Raw genomic sequence first — 13499 nt, 5'->3', positions numbered from 1 at the left:
AGGTGGCCAAAGCAAGCCTGACACTGCGAGCTGAAAGTATAAATTATCAAGAAGAGTTTTCCACATAGCATGTGTTGCTGCTCTGATTCTATTTTGATTGATTGTTTTTATTTTCTACAGACAAAAAACATTTTCCTGGTGTGCATGTCTACAAAAACCCTTTCAGATGATCAATTCTCTTTATTTAGGCCATTTTTGATCATTTGGTTCTGATGTAAACACACAAATTGCCTGTTCTCATTTCCCATTTTCTATAAGTTGTGTAACTCAGTTCTGTCAGCAGCTTCTGCAACTTTCTGTCAATCAGTGCTCCTGCGCTTGGGTACTGACAACAATTAAGGATGTGTGAAATTAATTCACTTCATATGAGTCAGTTAATGAAGACCTTCAAGTATAAATCCAGAATGGGGGAAGAGTCAGAGTATATGAATCAGAGACTAATTAAGAGGGGTTTTCCTAGGGGAATGAGGAATCTGCTGGCTTGTCCCCCGAGATTAGGGCAGATCAAGTATTCTCTTCTTTGATTAAAAAAAATGTAAACCTTGTTTGTAGACCAAAATAACAGCCTTAACTCTGATGTCGTGTCTTACACAATGTTTAGCCTGGAGTCATTTGAATTTTCTAGAAATTGAAAGTATTACAGCTGATAGACCTTTAATTGATTTCTATTTTGTCTTTACTGGCTATATCCTTCCTTTCTTTCTATCTATATTTTTTATATTCTATATTTTTTATAGTCTTCCTTTATTTTCCTTAACCTTTTCTCTTCAATCATAAAATGTTTTTTTTCAAGATCTCTTTAGTCTCTACTGTAGAGCCCACTTATATCAGATGGCCCAGAAGATAAGATAATTTTGATTTAAAAAATACTTAGAATACTTAGTTCAGTTTACCTGATTTATAAAATGGTTTGGGCGTATTTTTTTACTTAATTCTATATTTTATCCACTTATTTGTAGGCTTTTTTCTTGTGCTGACTACAATTTGTAGTTGTGAATATATTCTCCAGAAAACCTCAATTATTTATTTCAATAGAAGTCAAGAATACTCTTAAACTCTCAAAATTGCTTTACATCTTTCTCCTTTCCCATAAAAACTCCATGAATCAATTCCAAGTTCCTCTATTGGAAGGAATTTTAGAACTTGAAAATACAATTTTGACTGGTGTGCTGCAAACACAACATCTCTCACTCACATATAATGCATATGAATAGTAATCTGTATTTTTAAGCACAGCAGTAATATATGTCTCACCTTGGAGCAGAGCCCAGAAGCATTTTCCCTCATATATCTGAGGAGTTCACTGTGCTATACTAGCTGATAGAAGACAACAAAAGAAAATATTCTATTTCAAATGCTGTTTTGGTTTTCTACCACCAGACGTAAACCTGTTGCCTTTTTGTTACAAATAAATCAAATTACTCAAATTACCCTTCTCTGAAGGAGGTAATAAGAGACTTTCCAGTTTACAAAGTTCAACAAAGTTCAGATGCTTTTCAAACACCTAAGACATGGAAAGCTACCAAGAAAGACAAACAGGAAACACTTCTTCATCCCTTTTCATATCACAAGACAACTACCACCAGCCAGTTACTATAAATTCTAAGCTGAAGACATTCACTTATTTCCTCACCTGAAGTAACTTGCCCCCAGTTCCCAGTGTCTGAGAAATGGGCCAAATCCAAGCACAGCCCAGGTTCAGAGCCAGCACACAGGGACAAAGATGTCCCAAGGGCAGGGGGTGCTTGCCCACGCAGGCTGTAACCTCCTGGGGCCTCAGCATCCAAGCACATGGCACAGGTGATCACTCAAAAATGTCATGCCATGAGCACTCTTTAATGTATTCAAGAGGGGGAAAAAAAGAAAAACGAGTCAATAATCACTTGCCAACATCCTCTTAAAGCCTCTCTCACCTTCACCTGAAGGTCTGACCTTTTCCTGCTTCAACACAAAGTCAAACAGATGGGTTTCAGGAACTGCTGGAACTGATTTTAACTAAACTGTCTGACTTTGTCCTGAAAGAGTGAGGAGTGTTCACATGCTACCTCACAGTGAAGTCAGCTTTTAGTAAACTGTTCTTTTCTACCTCTTAGCTTGTAGCTCTCAGTTCTCATGTCACAAACAATGCCTGAAAATAGCCTTACAGGTAGGCTGTAAACCTGCTAATCCATGAAATGTGGAGGCAAATTTAGCATTTTGGCAATTAAGTCCTAAATGGGCTTGGGTAAATAAACCAGTAGTGCACTCGGACTGAATATATGACTGTCTTTATTTAAACCAAATATTTTCTTTATTTAGATAAAGACATCAATTCTCTTGGCTTGTGAAGTAATTTTCCTGATCGTGTAGGTTTTTATATATTCATACCGGTTACACCATTTATAGGCATAAAGAAAAAGTGCACAGCTGAAAGAGTGACTTTTTATGCCATTAGCAAAATACACAAAGTAAGTATTTTTCTTTAAAAAATCCTATCAGATTAATGGCATTCCTTTTGATGCTAATGGCAAAGTAACACTCTGGAAAATTCCCACATACAGCTCTTAAGAGGTAGAAATATAAACTGTTTTCCTAAATAAAATTTTTTCTCCTTTCAAAGGCATATGAATACTATCTAACCAATCCTCTGTATTCTTTAAAGAATCATAGAATCATAGAATTGGCTGGGTTGGAAGGGACCTCAGAAATCATCGAGTCCAACCCTTGAACCACCATTGCGGTTGCTAGACCATGGAACTGAGTGCCACATCCAGTCTCTTCTTAAATATCTCCAGGGACGGAGAATCCACCACTTCAGTGGGCAGCCCATTCCAATGCCGGATCACTCTCTCTGTAAAGAAATTCTTTCTAATATCTAACCTAAACTTCCCCTGGCACAACTTAAGACTGTGTCCTCTTGTCTTGTTGAAAGTCGTTTGGCAAAAGAGCCCAACCCCCACCTGTCTCCAACCTCCTTTCAGGGAGCTGTAGAGAGCGATGAGGTCTCCCCTGAGCCCCCTCTTCTTTAGGCTGAACAACCCCAGCTCTCTCAGCCTCTCCTCATAGGGTCTGTGCTCGAGTCCCTTCACCAGCCTGGTTGCCCTCCTTTGGACCCGCTCCAGGACCTTGATATCCTTCCTGAACTGGGGGGCCCAGAACTGGACACAGGGCTCGAGGTGTGGCCTCACCAGGGCTGAGTACAGGGGCAAAGGTTCCATAATAAGTTCCATAAAGGTTCCATAAAGGTTCCATAATGCCTCTCTATTATTTGTCATATCATTTTACTGAGATAATATTGACTCTGTTCTATTCTACATATACAAATACCCTAATTGTGCCAGAACTGGAAGGACTGGGGATAAAACTGTTTCTGCTCTATACCTCAATTCCTGAATTAGATATCCATCACAGAGAAGTCATGTAATGCCTATCTTATTCATGGCATGATTGTTTTCAGGTATATCTAAAGTATTTGAATATTTTATTTTTTTTTCATCAAAGAAATGGGGAACAAGTCCACAGGAATTGAATTGTGTATTTTAGATGCAAAATTATATTTTTAAAGGCATAGACTTCTGTGTAGAGATGTTGGCACAAAAAATATTGTTACATAATAGGAATATACTACACTGATATACAACCACAGCTGCAGTGAAAGTAAAAGGTGAACTCAAAACTGAAGAGAAATCCTTTGCCCTCAATGTGGCAAGAAATTCCAAGATCAGAATTAATTTAAGCATTTATGTGACCATTTTTTATGTAGAATATCCAGGATTATGTACTTGTTATAAAAGTTTCAAGAGAAATTTAATAATTTGCAGCAATTCTTGATAAAAGTTCTCTGTACTTATATTTGAGATGGGGACTCACATCAAAAGTGTGAAAAGGCCACAGGACTGAAGATGAAAAGGAAGAAATAGCACAAGAATGCGATAACAGAGTCAGAAAAGCTAAGAAGCAAAATTAGTATTAAAAGCACCCAGAACGGATTCTATAAATACTTAAAAATTACATGGAAAGCAAAGGAAAGTACAGATTCACTACTTCACAAGGGCAATAGCAAACAACAGATGACTCAGAGAAAGTTGAAGCCTAAGGTAATATGGTAAACTAAGCAATTAAAATAGTTTCAATTTAACACACTCTTACCCTGCTAACCTAGAGCTCCCCCAGATGTAAGACACCCCATATCTCCATGGAAAATCTACCTAACTGTGAGGTAAGTATAATGGCAGTCACACAATTTGTGTTAAACCAGCATTTATGCTGTGGCCAGAAAAAGGTCTGAGAAGGAAAATTAACCATTATGGCTATTTAACAGGGGACAGTGTGGTGTACAGATGTATTTGGGCTTTAGGGGAAAGGATAGGAGTATGACAGCAACTTGTGTTTCTAAGAAAAACACTCTCATCTTGAATGATGTTGCATCAGTCTTAGAAATGGCCTCTTAGCCAACAGTTAGGGGAAGGAGTGAGTGTTCATGAAAACAGCTGCCAATTTGGAGAAGATAATGAAGCATGAAAAAGGAGAAAGTTAGGACACCAACAATCCCTATTCTGTTCTGTTCAAGCCTGGCACAGCAGCTTTCAGCTATTTATTGCATTCATTTTTTCTTCTAAGATCATCATACTCCAACAAACTCAGAAACATCCTCTGCTTAAGGAGCTGATCTCTTCATATATTCTTGCAAACTGCCAACTTCAGCCCAGCCAAGGGTGGATTTTAAGAGCTAGATTGTGTTCCTCCTGGATGAAAAGAATGAGATGGATGCTGTCTGCAGCTAGATCTGCAGTAACTCTCTGTGCCCAACACATCTGTAGAGACAGAATTAATTTGAAGTCTGCAAGACTCCATCACTGGAAAGATACAGCATAACTCAATATCCCTAGCATGAAAATGGAGTTATTTACTGCCACTTTTCAGAAAATGACTAGAATTTTTTTAGATTATACAAGAGCACATTTGAGTTTTAGAAAATATGGGTATTTTTTTTATACTTAAGGCAGATGGATAGCTGCTGTGTCTTGGAAAAACAGAGCTGTATGTTAGAAAAACAATATCCCATAAGTTAATATTTAAATATTTATATACCAAATAGGCAACACCAGACACTCAAACATCTTGTACATGTTGTTCACATTCAATTAGGCTGTTTTGCTTCAGGATGGAAATGGGATATTAGGAAATGATAATGAGCCTTTCTGATGAGTCTGACTGACATCCAGGTAGAATCTCTGGAGGGAGACTGGCTTCAGAAGTTGCTCACATGCCCCCCCCCCCCCACTCAGCATTTCTACCATAAGGCTCAAATCTACATTAGTGTTATAGAAACACAAGAAATCTTACCCAAGAAGCACAGACATAAAGGAGCTGAACCAAGAGCTGCTCTAATAGCTTTCACTTTCACATTTCACTTTTGGTGCTAATAGCAGTGCATGCCAGATGATGTGAGTGTTGTGAACATCCCCAGTTGCCTCCATCTGAAGGAAACCAAAAGCTTCATAGTCCTTGGAAAAGACCAGGACTAGTGGGTAATAGCAGTAATAGCATTTAGAAAATCCAAGCCTGCAAGCTGCCTATTATTAAATATAATGGTTATATTAATGGACAGCCATTACAGATGTACTTCAGACTTTTTAATGATTTCATAACCATGAGGAACAAAATTATTTCTATTTCCCATGAAGTATATATGTCAAATATAATGGTCTGAAAGAGAAATAAGAACTGAGCTGCTAAATCCATACTAGCATTCAGCATCCATGAAAATCAAAATGTTCTCCATTGAACTTAACAAAAGGACATTAGACATTTTCAGATCATAATCTGAAACAACATAATCTTCACCTAGAGGATAAAAGGAGTAAACAGAAATATTTCCAGTCATTTCTGTACAAAGTATAGAGAATACTGGTAAGAGGTGGATCTGCTTAAATTTGTACCCTAACTACTCATGAGGACAAGGTGCTTCAAAGTTGCTGTGAACTGCATTGTTCTTCCACAAACTTACAGACAACTGGGCTCTCATTGATATTTGGTTTCTATAAATAGATTTTTGAAAGTGTGGATTTCCTGCTACAATGAGACTGTGAGATGCTGCTGATCTGTATGCTTGAGGAAGAAGACAATATATTCTTCTCCAGTTCACCAGGTGAGAGAAGAGTTGTACCAAAAATAGATTTTGTTCCTTCTTTCCTCCTGTCATGTTGGTTCCACAGTCAAGAGAAGATTTTACAAGGATAAAGAGATGTCCTCCTACTCCTATGCCCCATAAACATTCATTTCAAGGCCAGAAACATTCAGACCAAACAGGAAGGAAGAAATACAGGCAAGGATCAGTACAAGAGAGGACTCCATCTCTGCAACATAGACTGCAAAATCTTGGAAAAGCAAGCTGACAGCAGGGCAGGTAAACTGCAGAAGCTTTAATGGTTTTGCCTAACGCAGAGCCTTTATAAGCTAAAATGGTTGCAATTGTCCCAGAGACAGTTGGGAAATATGTTGAAAGGGCAAAACCAAACTCAAATCAAATTTTCTTTCCAACATCAATAGGACACCATCTGGAAAAGAGTAGTTAACCCAGTTCCAGCCTTAGTTTCAACCACTAACTTTTGCGACAGAAATAAAAGTTACTTTCCAGGCTAATGGAAAACTTGGCATCAGTTCTGTCAGAACAGTAAGAAAAAAAGTGGTCTCCCACTTCTTTTCGATATACCTTCCCTGGAAACTATATCTGTCTGATCTTCTACCTCACTAGCTTGTCATTTTGAGGTTGTTTCTACATTTCACCAAAATGTTGCCAGACTACAAGAAAAACAAACAAACAAAAATAATCACACGTATTCCTAAATCCACTTGAAGGCACTAAATGCAACAATGTGATAAAATGGTACCTATTGCATTACATTAAAAATCCAAGCACTTAAAAGCATGAAAATGAATAATTAAGAACATCAGTCTGGTGCCCGCAATCTAGCCACATTATGCTTATTTCATCATAACACCATTTACTGTCACGCTTTGATTGTTTTTAAAACATAATTTTGTTTTCTTGATGTCAGTAGCTAAATGTGTTCACTGAAAATACTGGGATCTAGATGGAAGGTACACAGAAGCAGAAAAAAAAACCCAAAGATTACTCAGCTTTTAGAAATAGGTTGTATTGAATATTGTTCCTTGGCTTTTACTGATGTCTAGTAGAGTATACGAGGTACATTAACTTGAACCCATAATGCAACAGATGTCTAACAGAACTGGAAAAACTAAACCCAAAATCCAAAGGCCATCAAATGCAAGATGCTCCTTTAGTCCAGAGACAGGACTGCTACAGAACAGCTGCAACAGTGAAGATATTCTAAACTGCAAGCAACTGACCATCCCTGCCACTAAATCACAGCATTTTCCACCAAGTTTCTATTGCACCAAGGCAGTCAAGTCATGATTTTATGAAGGGAGAATGAATCATCTGCTATTATTTTGCTCCAGGTCATCCAAAAAAGAAAACTTACTCTGACCTCTTTAGGGCAAGGAAGTTGTATTTTGACCAGATCAACCTGAAGTTTTTTCATAAAACTCATACAAAAGAGTTTGATTAAACATCCATACAAATATTTATAATGCAACAACATCAGTCATCCTTTCGTTTTCTTCCTTTCCTAGAGCCAAACAGGGAAAGCATTCTTTAAAACTGCATTCACAAGTCTGAATTTTACAGTCTCACATGCGGGAATTGGGACCTAATCTGAAACCATGCTCTTTTCCAAATCCATGAGAACTCTGCCGTTCACTTCACCCTTTTCAGAATGTCAGCCACTAATCCATTTAACCCAGAGACTGAAACATCAGGGATGAATTTTGAAGGTTTGCCCTTGCACAGCCTTTTTGATTTGTTTCTGTTTAAGCAGAACCTTTTGCAGAACTAAGAAGCTGCTTCTCTTGCTGGATCATCTTGAAGGAAGACAAGCACAGCTTTGAAAGGATTCAGGTGGCATGTGGATAAATACATGAGGGAGCTGAAAGCTGAAACCTGAAGATGAATTTCACAAGCTGAAAGAGAATAGATCAAATTGAATTATTTTTCTAGCTCCAAACATTGATTAAATCCATAGCTGGTGATTGAGGGCTAAAGCCAACACAGATTTACAGCTGAATAAAATACAGTGCTAGAAATAGTTCCAACAGTAGTGTTTGCAGATCAGGCTGCAGTTTCCCTTTCTCTCATTTTTGAGATGTACTCAGTTAATGTCTCATTATCTTGCTTATGGAAGGAAGGAGAAGAGGTCTTACATTTTTCTGTCCTGCAGTTCAAAGAAAATAGGTGCAGTTCAAAGACACTGGACAAGAAGATATTTTTTCTGTATTTTTTTCTGTATTTTTTATTTTGTTTAAATTTTTTTTGTCATAATGGATCTATATAAATTGAGGAAACATTTAGACCTATGTTTTTAATGCAATATTAACTAACAATCAATGAATATGAATAGTTTGTTTAAATTCTTGAAGCTGTGATAGGAACAGGCAGAAGTTACTTTCTAAGTTGGCCACATCTGAATAGCTGCTATTTGCAGCTGTGAAGTATCGCAGCCATTGTAGGAAAATCTCTGACTTGATCAGTCAATAGTCAATGTGATTGAGAGTATTACATACCCATCTCCTCTAAAAAACAGAAATATAAATGCTACCCAAGTAGACCTGAAAAAAATCAGGCTTCTCTTATGCTCTATTTCTAATGCACTAGGCAGACTGCTACTGGTGCATCAAGTACAAACTCAATCATATTAAATGGTTCTTGAAAGATATATCTTGTTGTTTATGTTCTATCAAGAGTTCTGCTGAAGGGAGCCAGGTACTGATGAAAAGTCATGGCTTGGCAGGTTCCCTGTTTTTTTTTCTGATAACTATTTCTTCTGAAGTCTAGTTTGTCAAACTGGAGTAGTAATAGGCAGTAGAATTTTTCTGCAAAGTGCTATGATTTCTGTGCCAGCAGACAGTATGGATTCATGTAGTTCATATGAAAATGACATTTGGCATTCCACACACTTTCCTGTGTTGTTGAGGGCACAACATAAAACAACAGGGAGCAAATTTGTTTTGGTTTTTTCAACCAAATAGAAAATAGAAAACATCGCTCAATACATGCATAGAGCTTTCCAAAGGATAAGGTTCTCTAGGACAGTTCTCTTCCTATTTACATTTGGTTTTATTTACATTTCTTTTTCTAATGATAGAATTATATTTCCTTGAATGGAATCATTCCTGATTTATTCAAGTGTGAGAACAAAGCAATCTGATTCCTCTGCCTGTTCTGAATCAGCATTATTGTGATACCCCAAATTCTTTCAACACTTTTATGATTTTCAAAAAATACCCCGGTCTTCCAAAAATTGGTCTTCTTTAATCTTTTTTATCTTGGTCAAGTTCCAAGCTTCATGTAATTTGTGTTGCTAATATTACCTCATTTCAAAATAAGGCTTTGAGGATTTTTTTCAGTAGCAACCTTCCTTAATATAAAACCTATAATTGTACTTTAGCAAGAGCACTTGAACGGTTGAGAAAAATACCTTATTAAATCTATGATAAAGTAGGGACTGAGCAATTATATGCTGGAAAAGGGGAAAAAATCACCAGCAACTGCAAACTATAACAGCTGCAAAGTGCCTTGATGAGCTGACTGTGGCTCTCTGATTGATGAGCAGCAGTAGGTACGCATTAAAGAGTGTGGGTGCCTCAAGCATGTCTCTGCCTTCAGTGAAATCAGACAAAAGGGAAAACAAAGTGCTTTACAGAAACCCACACTCTTTCTTGCACTGATAAGCATAGAAAATAAATAATATTATACCCAATACTTACATCAGATGTAAGTTAGTGGCATGCAGAAAGTGTATAACCCTGTATATACTATGTTTGTAACATACTATTAATGTTAATAACATACTATGTATGTTATTAATTTGGCATACTCAGCCGAATTACTCTCCTGTGTTATTTCTGTGGAGCTATTTAACATGGGATAGATGTGGCTCACTATTGACTTGCTCTCTGATCTGAACCAAATCAGTGACGATAGTTTTGAGAAAGCCTAGGACTCAGATCCAGTCCTTTAATAGCTCATGGAGAAGTGGCACAGTTTCAGGTGAAAGAGTATCCAGTCACTGCCAGACATGAGCAGGGAGATTGCTCTAAGTAGTGGAAAACTTGGAGTCCTAATGATAGAAGACACTGACAATGGCATAAGCTCCCTCTGCAGCTATACAGCCTTTGCAGAGGCAAGTACTCCATCCATTAGCTATATTCCATGGGACAACCACACATCAAGCCCAAACTTCTTCAGCTGCCACAAATGTGGAAAAACCTTAATCACATGAATTTGTCAGGAAAGGAGAGCTCTGAGACTCTGCAGAACACAAAAATCATGGTGAAATAAGTCTATCTCTTTGTAATATTTGTACACACCTGTGCCCAACATGGAAAACACTCCCACAAAACATCCCCTTGAAACAGCATTAGCATCTGCAGCTTGTAGTAGAGAACCCCAGTCTTTGACACTGGTGGGTTTTGGGGACGACGTGGCAAATATGAGTACAGACTTTGCACAGTATAAGAACAAGACGTGAGAACCAACACAGTATAGAAGAACAAGTTTTTAGAATTTAAGGAAAGTAAGATGTTACAGAATTTTGGAAAGGGGTGGGCTGTTTGTTGTGTGTTTGTCTTGGGAATGAATAAAACAGGTGATGGAAAACTTATATTTGAACTCTTTTTATGTTAAACTTTCTTTCAATATACCCACTGATTTCTTACCTGCACTCTGCTGTGTTTCATACAAATCTCATGCCAATACTATTAATCTGTAGTAGGCTACAGTTTACTCACTGCTATGGCAAGGACTTCCACATTTCTCTTTTCTCCAATAATTCCTAGAAGGAACTGTAATTTTCAGCAGCACACAGTTGTTTTCTACAGTTACAACTTAAGGGTCCTGACTAATTATGTGCTGCCTCAATAGGGGAGGCATTTCCACTGACTGGAAAACAAGGTACTAATACTGTGTTCCTTGGAGAAAAATCTGCATTTTTTGTTGGTAAAGACAGAATCAACTCCAATGTCTGTAGCTAAGGCAATGCCACTCCTTGCTACCATATTGCATAAAATTACTAATAAATCCTTCTTGTAGCTTAAAATGGAAACTCTGTGATGACTCAAGGAAAGAGAAGATAAAATTTCCACACCTGTTACATGCCAGCAATAGAAGACCCATCCCTTCCATTTTTTTTTATCAGTATCTTTCACTCCTGTCTCCTGAAATAAGTTCCTGTGGAAAAAACACATTGTACACTGGTTCTTATAGATTTTACTCTTTGTATATCAAATTAATTTCTTTTTAGAACAACTTGTTGCAGTGTTTAACTGTGACCTGACCCGGATCTCACAAAACTTAAAAGTAGATTCTTTCATCAGTGCAAGGCCATTAAGAGACATCACAGGAAGACAAACAGTCACCATGTTGCTGATTAGGGGTCTGGAGAAAAGGTATTTTGAAGACAGGCTGAGGGAACTGGGGATGTTCAGCTTGGAGAAGAGGAGGGTGAGGGATGACTTCATTGCTCTCTACAACTACCTGAAAGGAGGTTGCAGTGAGACAGATATTGGCCTCTTCTGCCTAGTGACCAGAGATAGGACAAGAAGTAATGGGGTCAAGCTCCACCAGGGGAGGTTCAGGTTGGATATTAGAAAAAACTTCTTCACAGAAACAGTTGTTAAACATTGGAACAGGGCACCCATTGAGGTGGTGGAGGCACCATCCTTGGAGGTGTTCAAAAGATGGGTATATGAGGTGCTAGATTGGATGTTTTAGTGGTTAGGGTTTGTAGGGCAGACAGTTAGTCTTGATGATCTTAGAGGTGTTTTCCAACCTTGATGATTCTATGAATTTATACAGCCTTAAAACTCAACAGCCAAACAACTTCCAGACCACCATAATGTAGTGGACAAGTCTCATTCTCTTGCATTCTCCACTCCTGGTTTCCAACCATATGATTTAGGTCAAAATCACAAACCCTACTTACCTTGCAGATGTTCTCACAGAAAGTCATCCTAAGCAAAGCCAGTTATCATCTGGGAATTTCTATCTGGAACATGGCCTTTTTGTGCATTGATACAGTTCAACAAGGAGATCAGCAGACTGCAGTGCAGTCCTGTAATCTAAGACTCTCTTCTGTTTGCAGTGAGATCAAAGGTACCTTGGCTTTGGCATTTAGAAATTTAGATACTGATTAAAATTCTGGAAAACTCTGACAACAGCTGCTTTAAACAGAAGTTACCAGATGGTAATATTTATGTGGGTACCTCATAGTCTGGCAAGGAACAGGCTAATGATGCACAAAATGCTCTGATGTACAGCTTTCAAGCTGTAAACTTCAAGTGATATGAGGAATTTTCTATCTGTTTTGAAAGTATGTGTTATACACATAACTTTTACCAGTGTAAGTCTACAGGTCAAGAGACACAAAGTTATTTGGTGCTTAAGTGTTTGGGGATTAAAATGAATATCATTCCTCATCATGACTAATATTGGTGAACTTCTACAAATATTTGCAGTAAGCTATAGATTCTATTTTAGATGTACTGCAGTTACAATGGTGAGTGGAATATAAAAATCCAGCAGTAATGTGGAGATTAGAAAACAGGCCTCTTTCAATCATATTTTGGAAATTATAACAGCCTAAAACCCAATAACCAACCAAGCCTGTCAAATTTATGGGAAAACCACAAGAAAACTCAGGAAATACTAATCATGTGGGTATATCATCAGTGCAAACTAGAGTAGAGCTGTTCCCTACAAAGAACAATATTGTATTTTAAGCCAAATACTTTCAGAGCTATCACCTGTATATATATGCATAAGAGGCTCTAATTAAACTCTTCTGGTAACAATGACATGATTGACAACAGAAAAATGGTGACAGAAACAGAGAGATTCTTTCACCAGTCTTACAATGTGTAGAGAATCCAAAAGTTCAAAGCATCATCAGTACGATGCTTTTTATTTTTTTTAATATTTTGTTTCATTTACTTAATAAATCCACAGAGCACTGTTCATGCAGAAATAAAAGTAATTGTATCTGTTAAGCTGTGTGCTATTTAAAGAAATAGTGTAGTCTGCCTTCCCACTCTTACACTAGAATTCACACACCATATTAGTAACCAACCTGGCCATGAAAAATGCAAAACTAAAACCAGACCTGCACATGCAGCTTGATTTCACTTTTTCATTTGGCCCTTAAACACTTGCACTACAAAAACAGGAACCTATATAAAACTTATACATTTACAGAGCAGGGTTCAGTTGAAATCGCCCTGAAAATCATGTTTAACAGATACCTTGCTGATTTAAATTGCAGTGTTGAAACACTTATCAAATAATATAAAATAATGCTGAGTGATTACTTCAACACTTTTGTGTGCTGGTAAGCTCACTGAATTTGTTTGATTTGGGTTGGGTTTGTTTTGGTTTGGTTTTT

This window comes from Calypte anna, chromosome 3 (assembly GCF_003957555.1).
Source record: "Calypte anna isolate BGI_N300 chromosome 3, bCalAnn1_v1.p, whole genome shotgun sequence".
Lineage (NCBI taxonomy): Eukaryota > Metazoa > Chordata > Aves > Apodiformes > Trochilidae > Calypte > Calypte anna.
Note: the sequence above shows the minus strand (reverse complement) of the source record.